At 43.4% G+C, this 15,176-nt stretch overlaps 1 long non-coding RNA gene across 1 annotated transcript in view; it reads left to right on the forward strand.

Moving 5' to 3' along the window:
* Positions 1-1,130: 1,130 nt before the first annotated feature.
* Positions 1,131-15,176, forward strand: part of LOC111969316 (uncharacterized) — a 125,464-nt gene continuing 111,418 nt past the window's right edge. The window contains exon 1 of the long non-coding RNA XR_002877977.1: positions 1,131-1,572. This is a non-coding gene — a long non-coding RNA (uncharacterized lncRNA). The remainder of the gene's footprint in view (positions 1,573-15,176) is intronic.

A 15,176-nucleotide genomic window follows, 5' to 3' on the forward strand; every position in this document is an offset into this window, starting at 1 on the left:
GCACAAACGTATTTTGACTCATCACATACACTGCTGCTATTGTTTATTATCTGTCACTTTATTTCTAGTTGTATGTACATATCTACCTCAATTAACTCGTACCCCTGCACATCAACTTATTGTGTATCTATTATTAATTGTATTATTATGTGTTTTACATGACTATTTACTATTCTTTTTCTATTTTCTTTCTCTTTGTATTTTTGGGAAGGGCCCGTAAGTAAGCAAGCATTTCACTTTTAGTCCACACCTGTTGTTTACAAAGTATGTCACAAAAACAAAACAAAAATACCTCCTAAAAGCATGCAGTACAACGTGTATGTCCTTTTAATATTGTAGAGGACCTAAAAACAAATTATGCTCTGAAAGAGTCAAAATAAAGGCTCACCCCATCACCGTGACGAACATTTAAATAAGCCAATGAGAAAACAGATTCAGGATATTTATTTTTTCTCTTAACCAATGATAGCTCTTCTTACATTTCCGTGCATGTCATGTTGCCGCCCAGCAGAGGCCGCTATTCAATCGGTGCAATCGATATGCATTACCAAACAACCCAAACCCGTCTGACTTTCAAAGTGTGCAGAGATCATCAACAACAACAACAATGTTATGACATTGAGACATTGAAATCATGTATTGATGATTGCACTGAGAAAAAGTGTTTTGGAAGTGAAATAGGATATTCAGACCTGTCCTACCTGTGATCTGGACATTTGGGTCATACTAGGCTGCTAGTTATCTGTAAAGGTGCTATGGTTCAACTGACATCATGAGTAGGAGGAGTATGATAAGATTTAAGTATGCAATAATATGTTTGTTCACGTGAATAATAAAACGATCACGCTGGGCGAGGTCAATCAAGTGCACCCAGCCTTCGTACTCCATTTCCTTTGCTTTTCTCCCAACTGTATAATGGAGATGGGTCCCCAAACATGGAAACTGAAGTACTCGGTCAACCATGTTCGCGCCTTCAGATTATTGTGTCAATGTAGATTTAGGACATTGATTTGATCCATAATGGCGCCAGTTTCATCGGTGCACAAATAGTACCCGCCCACATRCAAGAGCCAATCACAATCAGTGTTTCATTTGGCATCTTTCTCTTTCCTTCAGCCCCATATCGAAGCCAAAGCCGTCTGGAAACAGTTTGCAAGGGGTAGTTAAAGAAGATTAAGCCGAAACAAAATATCGTTTTTAGCTACTTTAAATTGACCTCTCAAGGTTCCAGTTTTGATTACTGGGCATACAAATCTTCATTTCAGACCATGGTCACAAAATAAAAATTGTACAAGGACGTTTTCGAGAAGATTTTAAGCTGTATGTGTCGATTGTTGGTGTTCAGGAATTAGCAAGCTAGTTAGCACTAGCCTAGAAATATTAGCTAGCTAACTAGCCTAGCTTGCTAACGTTAGCTTCAAGTAGTCTGATTTTCAACTGAGATGTTTGCAGTATTTCTTGGATGTCTACGGACGGCAGATTGCTGAACCAGAGGGCCTCAAATGGGAAAAACAAGCATCGGACAGGAATATCAGGGATAAGCTTGTCGACGTAACTCAGATTCTGTTGAAGGTAAGACGCAATAACATTAGTTGGCTAGCTAGCTGTGTTTGTTAATGAACTAAATATACTAGCTAGTTATACCGTTAGCCATAGCTGTCTAGCTAAGTAGATAACATGGCTTCATGCTCGAGTCGAAGAAATGTGTTATGAAGCTAGCTGACCCCCCACCCCTCCCCCCAGTTCAGRATTCTAACTGCGTAACAGTACGCGTTTAACTAGCAAGATGACAAGTAATAAGGGCTTAATCTAGGCGAAACCCGTGGCATACTAGCCAACTAGCCTGCGAGTAGTTTGTTGACCTACAGATCCTGTTGATGTTATAGCTAGATATTTCGTTGCATAGGTAGTTGGGATATACTCTCAAATGTATTTGAAACGCTTCAGTGCCATTCATGTAATAGCCTACACTTCTCTTCAGGCGATTTATCTATTTTGTTGTTTATAAAAAGAATAACGCCATGTGTTCAAGGGATGTTCTATCACTGCCAGTGACGTTATTTCATACAACTCATCTGCTTATTTCTTTTTGGGAAAAATACACCGAGATGGGATGAAATATTTGGTTATGTTGATGTGTAATGCAGTGGTGAGATCAGCTAAGACTTGCCTCATAATAAATTAACGTTAGTGCTCTCCAAAGTTGCTGGATTTCTCCAAAGTTGTTCCTCGATTTGGCAATGTGTTTGTGTTTGTTTTCCTAGTCGACTCATGGTCCATGGATCCAGTTTTTGTCATTTGAATCGATTTTTTATTTATTTTTACTTCTAATGTATTAACACAGTTACTGTGAAATGTGTCATTTACTCTTTCCTAACAAGAATATCATTATGATTGTCATCAAAGTAATGCAGTGTTTTTTAATTAATTCATATATTAGTCCCAATACCATTGCTTGACAGGCTCTATCATTTGAGTGGCTGTGGAATGGTATGCAAATTAAGTCAACAAGAAGTCATAACAGTAAGGCTTTGATTTCTGGTTGTGGGAGAGCATGAAAAGAAGGGCAAGATTCCTAACAGACGACTACTGTACTTGGAGTAGACTGTGGTTGATAACGTTTTGGTGCAGTATCAGTTCTGTTGAAAACACTGCAGTGGAGCTGCTGGCTSTATTTTCTTACAGAGATACTCTGAGCTCTTCAGCTTGTTGGGCGTTCACGTTGAAATTCATTGCAGCAATGCATGTAATCCCCCACCACCTTTGTCAAGACGTTGCAAGRGCCAATTTCATGTCTCTTAGTTTCTGTAGTTATTTTGCAACTTCTTCCCTCTTCATTTTTGATGTAAATACAACTTGMCTCTGTTGGATGTATTAAATCAATAAGTAGCCCTAGTACCCTGGTACAACACACATTACGCCATGTATACGCTTGGTACACTCCCAGTGTTAGTTTCAGCTTTAGGGTGAGGTTTTGGAGAACTTTATAGCCTAGATGGAGATTTTCACCACKGTGTCCTGTTGTAGTGTGTAAGCCTGAGACAGGAAATTGTGTCCTGCCTGGGTCAGTGAGGTCAGGAGCTGTGTTGGGAGCTGGGATTTCCTGTTCAAGGCAGCCAATCTGTGCCATCCGGTGTGCCTTGTCTTCAGCTGCCTAAGTGAGCCTCTTTTACTCAGGTCCAGAGACTGTGGTTCCTGTTGTGTCCTGGCCCAAGTCTCCTGAGTTTTAGCCTATGTGTGGTCATGGCAGTGCCACTATTTGACATGGTCCCTCTGTGCCCTCTCCTGCCTACACAGTGTGTAACGTAACACCTTCAGCACTGCCGGGCAGGCTAATAACAGGGCAGAAATATAAATCCCAGTGGGGAACATTGAGTGTCCCTTCACAATGCCTCTCTGGCAGTCTGGATTGGACGGCCTTGCTCAGTTTGGCATGTTATGTCTTGTGTAGAGGAGAGTGGCAGGGCTTCCGCAAGTCTGTACATCCTCCATCTTGCAGCCCTCTACTGTGTTTACGTTGCTGCTCTGTGCGACTATCTAAACCTGCAGTGCAGGAAAGACACAGCATAACATCAGTACTGCGACTATCTGTGGTTCGTCCCACCACATCCTCTRTACGCTTTTGCCCTGAGGTCAGTGTGCAGTAGCTGCATTGCCCCCACACTTACTGTGGCATGCAGGGCTCAGAGACTGCTCACCTAAAGATTAACAATYTTTATACCCAGGCAACCGTTTCCATTGGATTGAGTCATAGCTCTGACAAGGTGTTGGATCTTGAATCACAATGTTGTTTTATTTTTGTTTACTCTGGTTCCAYGCCACATGTTTGAATGTGGGAAGGAACGTTTTGTGTTATGAGCTGATGAGAAACCCAGTCGTTTAGCTGGCCCCACCAGTACTGTGGACAGCATTAGGGTATAGCCAGTGTTCCACATTGGCCAGCCAGTGTTCCAGAAGCTTATGTGTCCATAGAATGCTYCTAGCATTCGCTTTTGCATTTTGTTGATGCTACATTCTGGGTCCACCGTAATGACTGTGCCTGACATAAGCAGCAGTATGGTGCGTGTTGTTGAGGTAACCTACTTTTTCTAGTTGAACTGGGGAAAGAAAAATACATTGTGTGTAGGCACAGGGAGAATACAGCTCAAAGTCCTCACACGGTCTGGTTCCTTCCTACCAAACTCTCCCCCAGTGCTGAGTGTTGGTCTTTCAGTAAACAAGGATGTCTACTCCTGCTTCTCTTGTGTTCACTTTTTTTCTTTGCAGTGTAAATCTTTTATAGCCTTCGCCCAACTAGCGCAATCTCTCTGGACCGTCAAATGCCATTTAAACCCCTTTGAAATTGCTTCCCCTCCCTCCACACACACACACGCGCAAAAGATAACATGGCTGTGTCCCATTCTCCCTGCTCTGCTCCATGGACAGGGAAGCCTCATTTGGAGTTTGGATAGTCCTGTGTCTGATGCATCCTCTCCTGGTCACAGGTTTTACTCACATCTTCCACTGCAGCACTTTTGATAATATTTCTTCCCTGACTCTTATAGATCAAAGGGAACGGGTCTCGCATCCTCTTGTTTGCTGCATTTTTAAAACAACTTTTAACAGTTTTGTTTTTGTTCTTTTGATAAGGGCACACTTGAAGTGGAACATTTTGTTATTGCTTTTAGGTGAGAAGCACACTGTTATTGTTTCCCAAACATTGTCATGAAGCAAACGCTTCAATGATGGGCTTTTACTTCCTTGTTTACAGATGGATACTGTTGTATTTTTGTGTATTTCCTCCCAAAAGGTCTAGCACTTTATGTTCAATAAGTTGTTTGCGTGTGAGAGAGCTGGTACTGTGTCGAGTGTGGGGGAGGCTTCAGCTTTGCTAACGTGGGCAGATGTGAGCTGGGGGTGGGTGTAAAGCTGAAGACAACAGTTGGTGTTTTGATCGGAAGTGCTGAGCACTGCGTGATGTATTATCCATACGTGGCACTGAGAATGTCCTTTGGTAGTTGGCCTGGCCGGCCAGTTCTTCAGTCGCTGCCTGTGAGCCCCTGAAAGAGGAGTGCTCTGACGTGTCCTCTGCTGCTCTGTCCTGTCTGGGTGGAGAGAGACCAAGCTCAGCTCACATGGAAACGCTTGCCTTGTCTCAATCACTCCTCCTCACTCTTAAATGTTTCATACTCTCTTTTTTTCCTCTCCCTCTCAGCTGCTCAAGTTCTAAGTGATCAGGGTTTTATCCAGCGTTTGAAATGCCTCTCGATCACAAAAAAACATGCTTGGGAGGAGGACTGCCATTTTAGAAATGGGTTTAAGCTACTGGCTAGAGTTGTGCCAGAGAATTAGAGCAGTAGCCAGCTGAGTTTACTCTGGGTTGTTGTGGGCTTGTATCTCCCCTGTCCTTGTGGTAATGGGGTGGGTGGGGGAGTGTGGCCTGGCTGAATCTCAATCACTGGGGCCTTCAGCTCTGCTGTCCTTTTGATGGGGCAGCTGCAGCCATTCAATRGGTCCATTTACATTGAAATGCAGCGACAGGAAGGGGGAGGGGGACGTGGGGCAGTGCGTGACAGAAAAGCAGACCTAACCAAAGACCAAAGAGGACGTCCACCACTGGGCTATGACACTTTGRTTTCACCAGCCGTGGTGCCATATACATCACACAAAGGCCCTAAGCACCCTCCTTTGACCACCAAGGACATTTTCACCACTCCGCTATAACAAAAAACATATATACAACCAAGCTTTGACTTGTGGAGTTTGTTTGTTGGTCATTCTCTGTACAACAATTAGCAGCTGAAGTTTTTGTTTGCTTTTGTGCTTTGCACACTGCCAATGTATTTTAACTACACATTTGGTATGATTCTTTCATCACATTGTTTKCACCATATTTCCTGGCTTGTTTCCACTAGCCTATACTCTGGTTGTTATTATGCATTGTATTCAGTCCTTCCCAGTTCTAATGGGTGCCACACTGTGATCTTGGATGTTAAACCTAAGCCTGCACACAGGAACTTTCTGTTACTCATTAGGGTTTGATAGACAACTGTGTTTCAGACAAATGAGGCCAGTGTGTCATATGACTAGGTTCATATAGCTAGCTTTCCAGGATTGCTTTGAGCTCCTTTTGTGAACTGTAACACTGATGATTTAGAGGCTCTGTCTGGTGGGGGGTGGGTTTGCCTGTGATTTGTGTTGGGTTGGTGTTTTTCTACATGTGCTGAGCTGTTGGTTTGGACAGGTTTATGTTTGTCCTACTTGCCCCGTGGGCACCTTCACCTGACTGTTGAGATTGCCTTGCATATTTCCTACTAAGGTTAAAGCATGCTTCAGTTTGTTTTGCACCCAAATACMGTTTCCTCTTGCAGCCAAGCCAACTGCCCTTCAAACCTGTTAGTGGTGTTTGAGTCTTATAGATAGTCAACACCTGCTGGCTGAGGTGCTTGTTGATACACCTGTTTTTCCTAAAGTTTCTCATACAGTGCATTCGGAAAGTATTCAGACCCCTTGACCTTTTCCACATTTTGTTACATTACAGCCTTATTCTAAAATTGATTAAAAAAAACTTTTCCTCATCAATCTACACACAATACCCCATAATGACAAAGCAAAAACAGGTTTGTAGAAATTTTTGCATATATATTCAATTTAAGCTTTCAGACCCTTTACTCAGTACTTTGTTGAAGCACCTTTGGCAGTGATTACAGCCTCGAGTCTTCTTGGGTGTGATACTACAAGCTTGGCACACCTGTATTTGGGGAGTTTCTCCCATTTCTTCTCTGCAGATCCTCTCAAGCTCAGTCATGTTAAATGGGGAGCGTCGCTGCACAGCTATTATCAGGTCACTCCAGAGATGTCCGGGCTCTGGCTGGGACATTCAGTGACGTGTCCCGAAGCCACTCCTGCATTGTCTTGTGCGTGCTTAGGGTCGTGGTCCTGGAAGTTMAACATTCGCCCCGGTCTGATGTCCTGAGTGCTCTGGAGGATGTTTTCATCAAGGATCTCTGTACTTTGCTCCGTTCATCTTTGCCTCAATCCTGACTCGTCTCCCAGTCCCTGCCACTGAAAAACGTCCCCACAGCCTGAAGCTGCCTCCACCATGCTTCACTGTAGGGATGGTATGAGCGGTGCCAGATGATGAGCGGTGCCTGGTTTCCTCCAGATTTGACGCTTGGCATTTAGGTCAAAGAGTTCAATCTTGGTTTCATCAGACCAGAGAATCTTGTTTCTCATGGTCTGAGAGTCCTTTAGGTCCCTCTTGGCAAACTCCCAGCGGGCTGTCGTGCTTATTTACTGAGGAGTGGCTTCCGTTTGGCCACTCTAGCATAAAAGCCTGATTGGTGGAGTGCTGCAGAGATGGTTGTCCTTTAGCGAGCTTCTTCCATCGCCATAGTGACCATTGGGTTCTTGGCCACCTCCCTGACCAAGACCGGTCAGCTCTAGGAAGCATCTTGGTGGTTCCAAACTTAAACTTAAGAATGTTAGTCATGCATGTGTTTGGACACTAACGCTCCTACTGCAAAATGTAGGCCTGCTTTCATTATTTGTCCTACGTGTGTCAGACTTCACTCGGTGGTGTTGCTTTTTTATAGAAACACGCCAGCCTTATCTTGCTGGAGTATGTAGGACAGAAACATTTATTACTTGCTAATTATGTATGCAAGAGGTTGTTTCCAATGCTATTTTTCACCTACAATTATGGCACAGGTGTTWTTTTCCATGTAGAAAGCCTAACATGTCTGTACTTTGCCTTAGCTTTGAAATTCCATGCTAATTTCTTGGAATGATGTCTTGTTTTGAACGTACCACAGGAGATTTTGGAAAATCTTGGATAATCCGATGGTGTGAAATTGAAAAACAGAAATTTCAGGTGGCACTTTCGGTGCACTTCTAGAGAACCATTCCAGTTGCAGGGCCCACATTGAAATCTTTTTTACGGCTATTGCTGTTTATTTAAGGCTATTCTATTATGAATGTTTCACATAATTATTTATTCAATTGTGCGTAACAGGGTTATTTTTGGAGCYCTTGAAAGTGCAGTAAGAGCGCAGACCAGCCACCCACTGAGAAACTTCACAGGGTCGAGGCCTGRTGCTCCCCCTCTCTACTGTCAGTCAGTCATGCTTATCTGCATTCCTGGCTGGGCCCAGGACAGCCAGGTGTGGCCATGTCATGCACAGTCATGCACAGTCAAGCTAGCTAAACATACACCCTCCTGAACCATACATACACCCACACAAACAATGAGGGCTGGGAATTGCCAGGGACCTCACAATAAGATATTGCTATCCTCATGATTCTATATGTATTTTGATTCTGGGATTTTTATTGTGATTTGAACACCTCATTCAAGTGTTTTTCTTTTGACTGTTTTCTACAATGTGGACTAATAGTGAAGACATCAAAACTATGGAATCATGTAGTAACCAAAAAAGTGTTAAACAAATCAAAACATATTTTATATTAGAGATTCTTCATATAGCCACCCTTTGCCTTGATGATAGCTTTGCACACTCTTGGCATTCTCTCAACCAGCTTKACCTGGAATGCTTTTCTAACGGTCTTGAAGGAGTTCCCACTTATGCTGAGCACTTGAATACTGCTTTTCCTTCACTCTGCTGTCCGATTCAGCCCAAACCATCTCAATTTGGTTGAGGTTGGGGGGTTGTGGAGGCCAGGTCATCTGATGCAGCACTCCATCACTCTCCTTCTTGGTCAAATAGCCTTTACACAGCCTGGAGGTGTGTTGGGTCATTGTCCTGTTGAAAAACAAATGATAGTCCCACAAAGCCAAAACCAGATGGGATGGCTTATTGCGGCAGAATGCTGTGGTAGCCATGCTGGTTAAGTGTGCCTTGAATTCTAAATAAATTACAAACAGGGTCACCAGCAAAGCACCCCCACACCATAACACCACCTCCTCCATGCTTTACGGTGGGAAATACACATGCGGAGATCATCCGTTCACCAACACCGCGTCTCAGAAAGACACGGCGGTTGGAACCAAAAATCTCCAATTTGGACTCTAGACCAAAGGACAAATTCCCACCGGTCTAATGTCAATTTTTCATGTTTCTTGTCCCAGGAAAGTCTCTTCTTATCGGTGTCCTTTAGTAGTGGTTTCTTTGTAGCAATTCGACCATGAAGGCCTGATTTCACGCAGTCTCCTCTGAACAGTTGATGTTGAGATGTGTCTGTTACTTGAACTCTGTGAAGCATTTATTTGGGCTGCAATTTCTGAGGCTGGTAACTCTAATGAACTACCAAATCTTCTGTTTACCCCCCTACCTTGTCACAACACAACTGATTGTCTCAAACGCGTTAAGAAGGAAAGAAATTCCACCAATTAACTTTCAAGAAGGTACACCTGTTAATTGAAATACATTACAGGTGACTATCTCATGAAGCTGGTTGAGAGAATGCCAAGTGTGCAAAGCTGTCAAGGCAAAGGGTGGCTACTTTGAAAGATCTCAAATAGAAAATATATTTAGATTTGTTTCACACTTTTTTGGTTACTACATGATCCCATGTGTTATTTCATAGTTTTGATGTCTTCATTATTATTTTACAATGTAAAACATTTAAAAACAAAAAACAACCCTTGAATGAGTAGGTGTTCTACAACTTTTGACCGGTAGTGTATGTCTGCTGCATAGACATGAGAGCGAATGAGAAAATGAGTTTTGATCAGTCATGGAAATAAGTTCTGAAAACATGTTGGCTATTTAAAAAAAGATTGAGAACAAGCTATAGGGTGAAATACTGCACTTTTGATGCAGGTACAGCCGACTAAAGCTACCTAGCGCAACCCCCCCCCCCCCCAGACAATGTGTCTGTAGTGAGTCACATCACTACAGACACATTTTCTGCTCAGGATGGTCTAGCTAGCTAGTGTCTCTGCTTAAGGTGCTTCTATACTCCCTCACACAGTTGGAAAGGCACTTTACCTATGCATAGCTCGAGTTCTTCAGGAAGCGCTGTTCACCGGAAGTGAAGGGCGTTGGAGCTAACTGTTTGCCTCGTTTCCTTCATTGAGTAAATCACTGTGACACACACACACACACACACACTAGCGTGTCTGTGTTTGGGGGAGGGGCTATGCGGTACAAGCATTTTCCCTCCCCACGGTTTCTGCAAAGCTTGGTATGCCAAGTCATAGGTTTCCTACAGTGTCTCTGCACCATGTAAATGCTCTATAATGAGTGAAAGGCTGTGAAAGTTCACTTCTACTTCAGTGAGAGAATGCCAGGTATGCGTCACCTCGAATGTGAGGTGGAGAGACATCAGTCTCTTCATCTGGGTSATCAAAGCCTCTGTAGTGTGCGCTTTTAAGCATTTCTTTAGCAAACACATGCCCCAGCCTCGTTGGGATGCTGCAGCCGTGTAGTGTGTGTGTGTGTGTGTGTTTCCTGGCAGTGGAATGTTTAGAAGAAGGGGTCATGGTGCTGCTGATGACATATGGACTTAGGCCATTTCTTCACAATCTATTACTCTTCAGGCCTCAGCCTGCTATCTGCTGTGAGCTCTTCGCTTTTCATTTGACACTGCAGAGTGATACTGATTCTTACCACTTAAAAAGACAGATCCACTGCAACATTAAAAATATTCTATATTGGCTAAAGCGTTTTCCCRCCCTTTTCGGCAGTTGACATGCTGCTCTTCCTGTCTTTTTGGGATGTCACAATTGATTTCCCTCTAATCTAAAAAAGGAACATTATGTTGACATACGATTCAAGCGTGAACGTGTAGTAATCTGAATATGTGTGTGCCCTTAAGAGAGATAGGCGGTATGAGCACAGAATGATATTGGAGAGGGTTGTTAAGCAGGGTTATTGCGTTCTCTACTGACAGCCCATCAAGCCTAGCTGTGGTGTTTTGACAGCGCTGCATGCCAGCCCTGCCTGTGAGAACAGGAAGTTGATGCATCTGTCCCACAACCAGGCACCAGGCCCCATGCCCAGCACCATCAGTGCTCTAGTGGGGAAGTGAGAGTGACCACCACGGCCTTTTAAGCGTGGCCCCTGCCTGTTAGAATGTGATTGTGTGTGTGAATGAGTGTTTGTGTGGTAACACTTCATAGTGTTATTCTGAGCCCTGTTAAGGCTGGTTGCGTACAGGAACACAGCCCAGCTGTGTGGTTGGCTGTAGCTGCAATCTGATGTTTTCAATGCTTCATCTTCCAGGTGGTACTTGGGAAGCGGAACTGAATAGACCCTTCAGTAGTGACCACACACACACACACACACACACACACACACACACCCACCCCACACACACACACACAACACACACACACACCACACACACACAAGCATGTACACGCATACTGCCACACAATGGTCCCCATCCCCTCTGTGATTTGGCAGTAATTTCTGCCCAGCCTTTATTCATGCATATCCCACTTCTCCTGGGCAGACAGGTTTCCGATGAGGGAGAAAATGAGAAATCACAGGGACCGTGCCTGTTGGAGGGAGGGTGGGGGTTGTGGCTGGTAGTTTGGCTCCTGGCTGATGGGAGAGGATTGGAAGTGACACAGAGGACCGAGATCCTCTGAAATGCCCCCCCCCACACCACACAAACACCTGACACCCACAGCTAGCACCATAGCCATGGTGGTCAGCTCCGTTACAGTGAGACCGCCGGCAGAGACGGCGTGCCTCTCAAAGCTATGGGAATGAAAAACCCCTTCAGAGCACATTACCACACGACCCATACTGCCTTGATGAGGGAGAAGAGTGTTGACTGTGCTTAAACAACCATAACAGTCATTGGTTTCTGCACCACAGCTATTATATCCACGTCCTGTAAGTCAGCTGGTGTAGCAGCAGATTAGATGAATTAGTTGTGTCTGGCTGCCTGGCTGAGAGAGAGCTGGTGAGTGGGTGGATGGCTATGGGCAGTCATAATGCAGATTTTTTTTTAGGGTGGCRGTATGGGGATGATGTGCCATGTGCTGCTGCCTGCACCTCCCTCCCATCTTCAGATTCACTCGGCCATCATTGAAACCCCTCTGCCTTTGCTGCCATGGGAACAGGAAATGGCAAACAAAATGGTCCTTGAAACGGTCAGGTCGGCTCTCTAGCAGCAGATCTTACATCAGTGAGAAAATGAAATCTTCGACTTTGAGGAATAATCTTTCCCCCCCAATTTTTTATATACTTTGGTGTCTGTTTAGGGTAATTGGCCACCTCAGTTCCTGTATACTTGGGTGAAGGGAGTCTTTGATTGCTGCTATTATAACCTATCATACCGAGGCCATCTTATGGGTTTCTGAGAAGCTTGTCACAGTTTCCCTCTCGTCACTTTCCTTTCTCATCTTAATGTCACTCTTAAGGCGCCCGCATGCTTCCCAGCCGATACAGTTCAGAAGAGTTTGCARACAGTTGAAGTCGGAAGTTTACATGCACCTTCGCCAAATACATTTTAACTTCTCTGGGATATGTGGGAAGCTAACGTTCCCACTTGGCCAAAAGCCAGTAAAAATGCAGAGCGCCAAATTCAAATAAATTACTATAAAAATACAACTTTCATGAAGTCACACATGAAAGACACCAAATTAAAGCTACACTTGTTGTGAATCCAGCCAGCATGTCTGATTTCAAAAAGGATTTACGGCGAAAGCACACCAAACGATTATGTTAGGTCAGTACATAGCCACAGAAAAACACAGCAATTTTTCCAGCCAAAGAGAGGAGTAACAAAAAGCAGAAATAGAGAAAGTTAATCACTAACCTTTGATCTTCATCAGATGACACTCATAGGACTTCATGTTACACAATACATGTATGTTTTGTTCGGTAAAGTTCATATTTATATCCAAAAATCTTGAGTTTAGGCGGGACGCTACTGTCTCACTTGGCCAAAAGCCAGAGAAAATGCAGAGCGCCATATTCAAATAAATTACTATAAATATCAAYCTTTCATTAAATCACACATGAACGATACCAAATTAAAGCTACACTGGTTGTGAATCCGGCCAACATGTCAGAATTCTTCAGGATTTTCGGCGAACGCAAACGATGCTATTATCTGAGTTAGCACCATTGTAAACAAAGAGAGGTTATGTCAATATAGGACTTGTTTTACTGTGGATATAGATACTTTTGTACCCGTTTCCTCCAACATCTTCACAAGGTCCTTTGCTGTTGTTCTGGGATTGATTTGCAGTTTTCGCACCAAGGTATGTTCATCTCTCTAGGAGACAAGGCATCTCCTCCCTGAGCGGTATGACTGCTGTGTAGTCTCGTGGTGTTTATACTTGCGTGCTATTGTTTGTACAGATGAACGTGGTACCTTCAGGCATTTGGAAATTGCTCCCAAGGATGAACCAGACTTGTGGGGGTCTACATTTTTTTCCTGAGGTCTTGGCTGATTTCTTTGATTTTCCCATGATGTCAAGCAGACAGGCACTGAGTTTGAAGGTAGGCCTTGAAATACATCCACAGGTACACCTCCAATTGACTCAAATGATGCCAATTAGCCTATCAGAAGCTTCTAAAGCCATGACATCATTTTCCAAGCTGTTTAAAGGCACAGTCAACTTAGTATATGTAAACTTCTGACCCACTGGAATTGTGATACAGTTAATAATAAGTGAAATAATCTGTCTGTAAACAATTGTTGGAAAAATTACTTGTCATGCACAAAGTAGATGTCCTAACCGACTTGCCAAAACTATAGTTTGTTAACAAGAAATTTGTGGAGTAATTGAAAAATTAGTTTTAATGACTCCAACCTAAGTGTATGTAAACCTCTGACTTCAACTGTATATTACGATGACATTTTAATGTTTTTGTTTGTTTTGGACTTCGGTAAGGTTTTCGGATTTTTGTGCACATATTCTTCTCTCGAGGGAAACCGAAGTCTGTAGGGAGTCTTTAACGAAGTGCGTGTTGTCATTCAACGAGAGACAACTCGTCCTCATGCAAATGTTTTAACTTGAGAAATACTGCACCAAACATCCTAGTCAGATGAAAATTTGTGCGACTAAGATCTCCTTGGCAAAAACTTCAATTAATGACCGAATTTCTTGAGTTATGTTAYATTAATTCCTCAAAATAGTCAGAATTATTGTGGCTACGGCGTCTCAATCTGGACAAACAGTACTATTGACGCTTTTTTCTTGTTTTTCTATTGAAGGTCTTTTTAAGGGAGAATGCAAGCACAGTTTGGCTATGCTCCAGCCGACTTGAAGCCTGCTGACTCCTTTATCCTTCAGGGCTCGTCCTCTATTACATCTCCTCCGTGTTCTATTCCGTTTTTACTCACCACTCTTTCTGTATCTCTCTCTCTGCATTGGAAGACCGTGTCAGTGCACCAGCCAAGGCTCCTGCAGCCCTGTTCGTCTCAGAATCTTAAGTGCGTGAGGCTGCTTATGCAGTGAGCTGCTCCACAGAAACACACCGCTGTTCCCTTCCCTGCCTCAATTTCTGCTGTGACTCACTATTTCAGTGCAGCCATCACAGCTCCAACATGAGGGCTGGAGATGGGTGGAGGACAATGCACATTTTACAATGCTTTCTCACACATGTAMCCTCTCTCTTACCAGGTGTGTTCTTCCTATTGGTTTTCTCTGGGCATATCAATGTCAAATGATGAAATATTGGTAATAATAGTAGTGTTAATTATTCTGATAGCCCTCTCACTGTCTTTCCTGGGGTTCAAATGGATTAAAACCCCTTAATTGTTAATGTAAAGAGCTACCCACCCATCCTGTCAAGACATGGGATATTATTCTATGGGAGAAGTACGCTTTGTAGTTTAACTTCCTTTCCACCGCTACGCTCCAATGAATAATAGAGTAAAATCTGAAAATAATTTGTCTTAAATGTCATGGCTAAATCTGCACATGCATTCTAACAACCTGGCATTCAGCCTCTGATTTGCTTCTGCAGAGGAGGGTAGATGTAATATCAATGTACACATCACCATGGTGATGGCGATGATGGGCTGTAGAATGAGATGGGGTTGGATTTGGTACTGTGAAATGTGCTGCTCTGTTTTAGATTAGGAAAGACTATGTGGTTGGTTTACATTTTTTTGMGTGAAATTTCTGAGGTCTCCTTTTTGGTTCTTCTCAAATGTGATGGTTAGTGAGCTGAAGATGGGGAGGGATAATGTGTGTTCTTTGACTGACCCTCAATCCACCTCTGCTGTTGCACTAGGGCATGTGTATGTGGTAGACAGCCAGGGGG

This window comes from Salvelinus sp. IW2-2015, linkage group LG10, assembly GCF_002910315.2.
Source record: "Salvelinus sp. IW2-2015 linkage group LG10, ASM291031v2, whole genome shotgun sequence".
NCBI classification, from domain to species: domain Eukaryota; kingdom Metazoa; phylum Chordata; class Actinopteri; order Salmoniformes; family Salmonidae; genus Salvelinus; species Salvelinus sp. IW2-2015.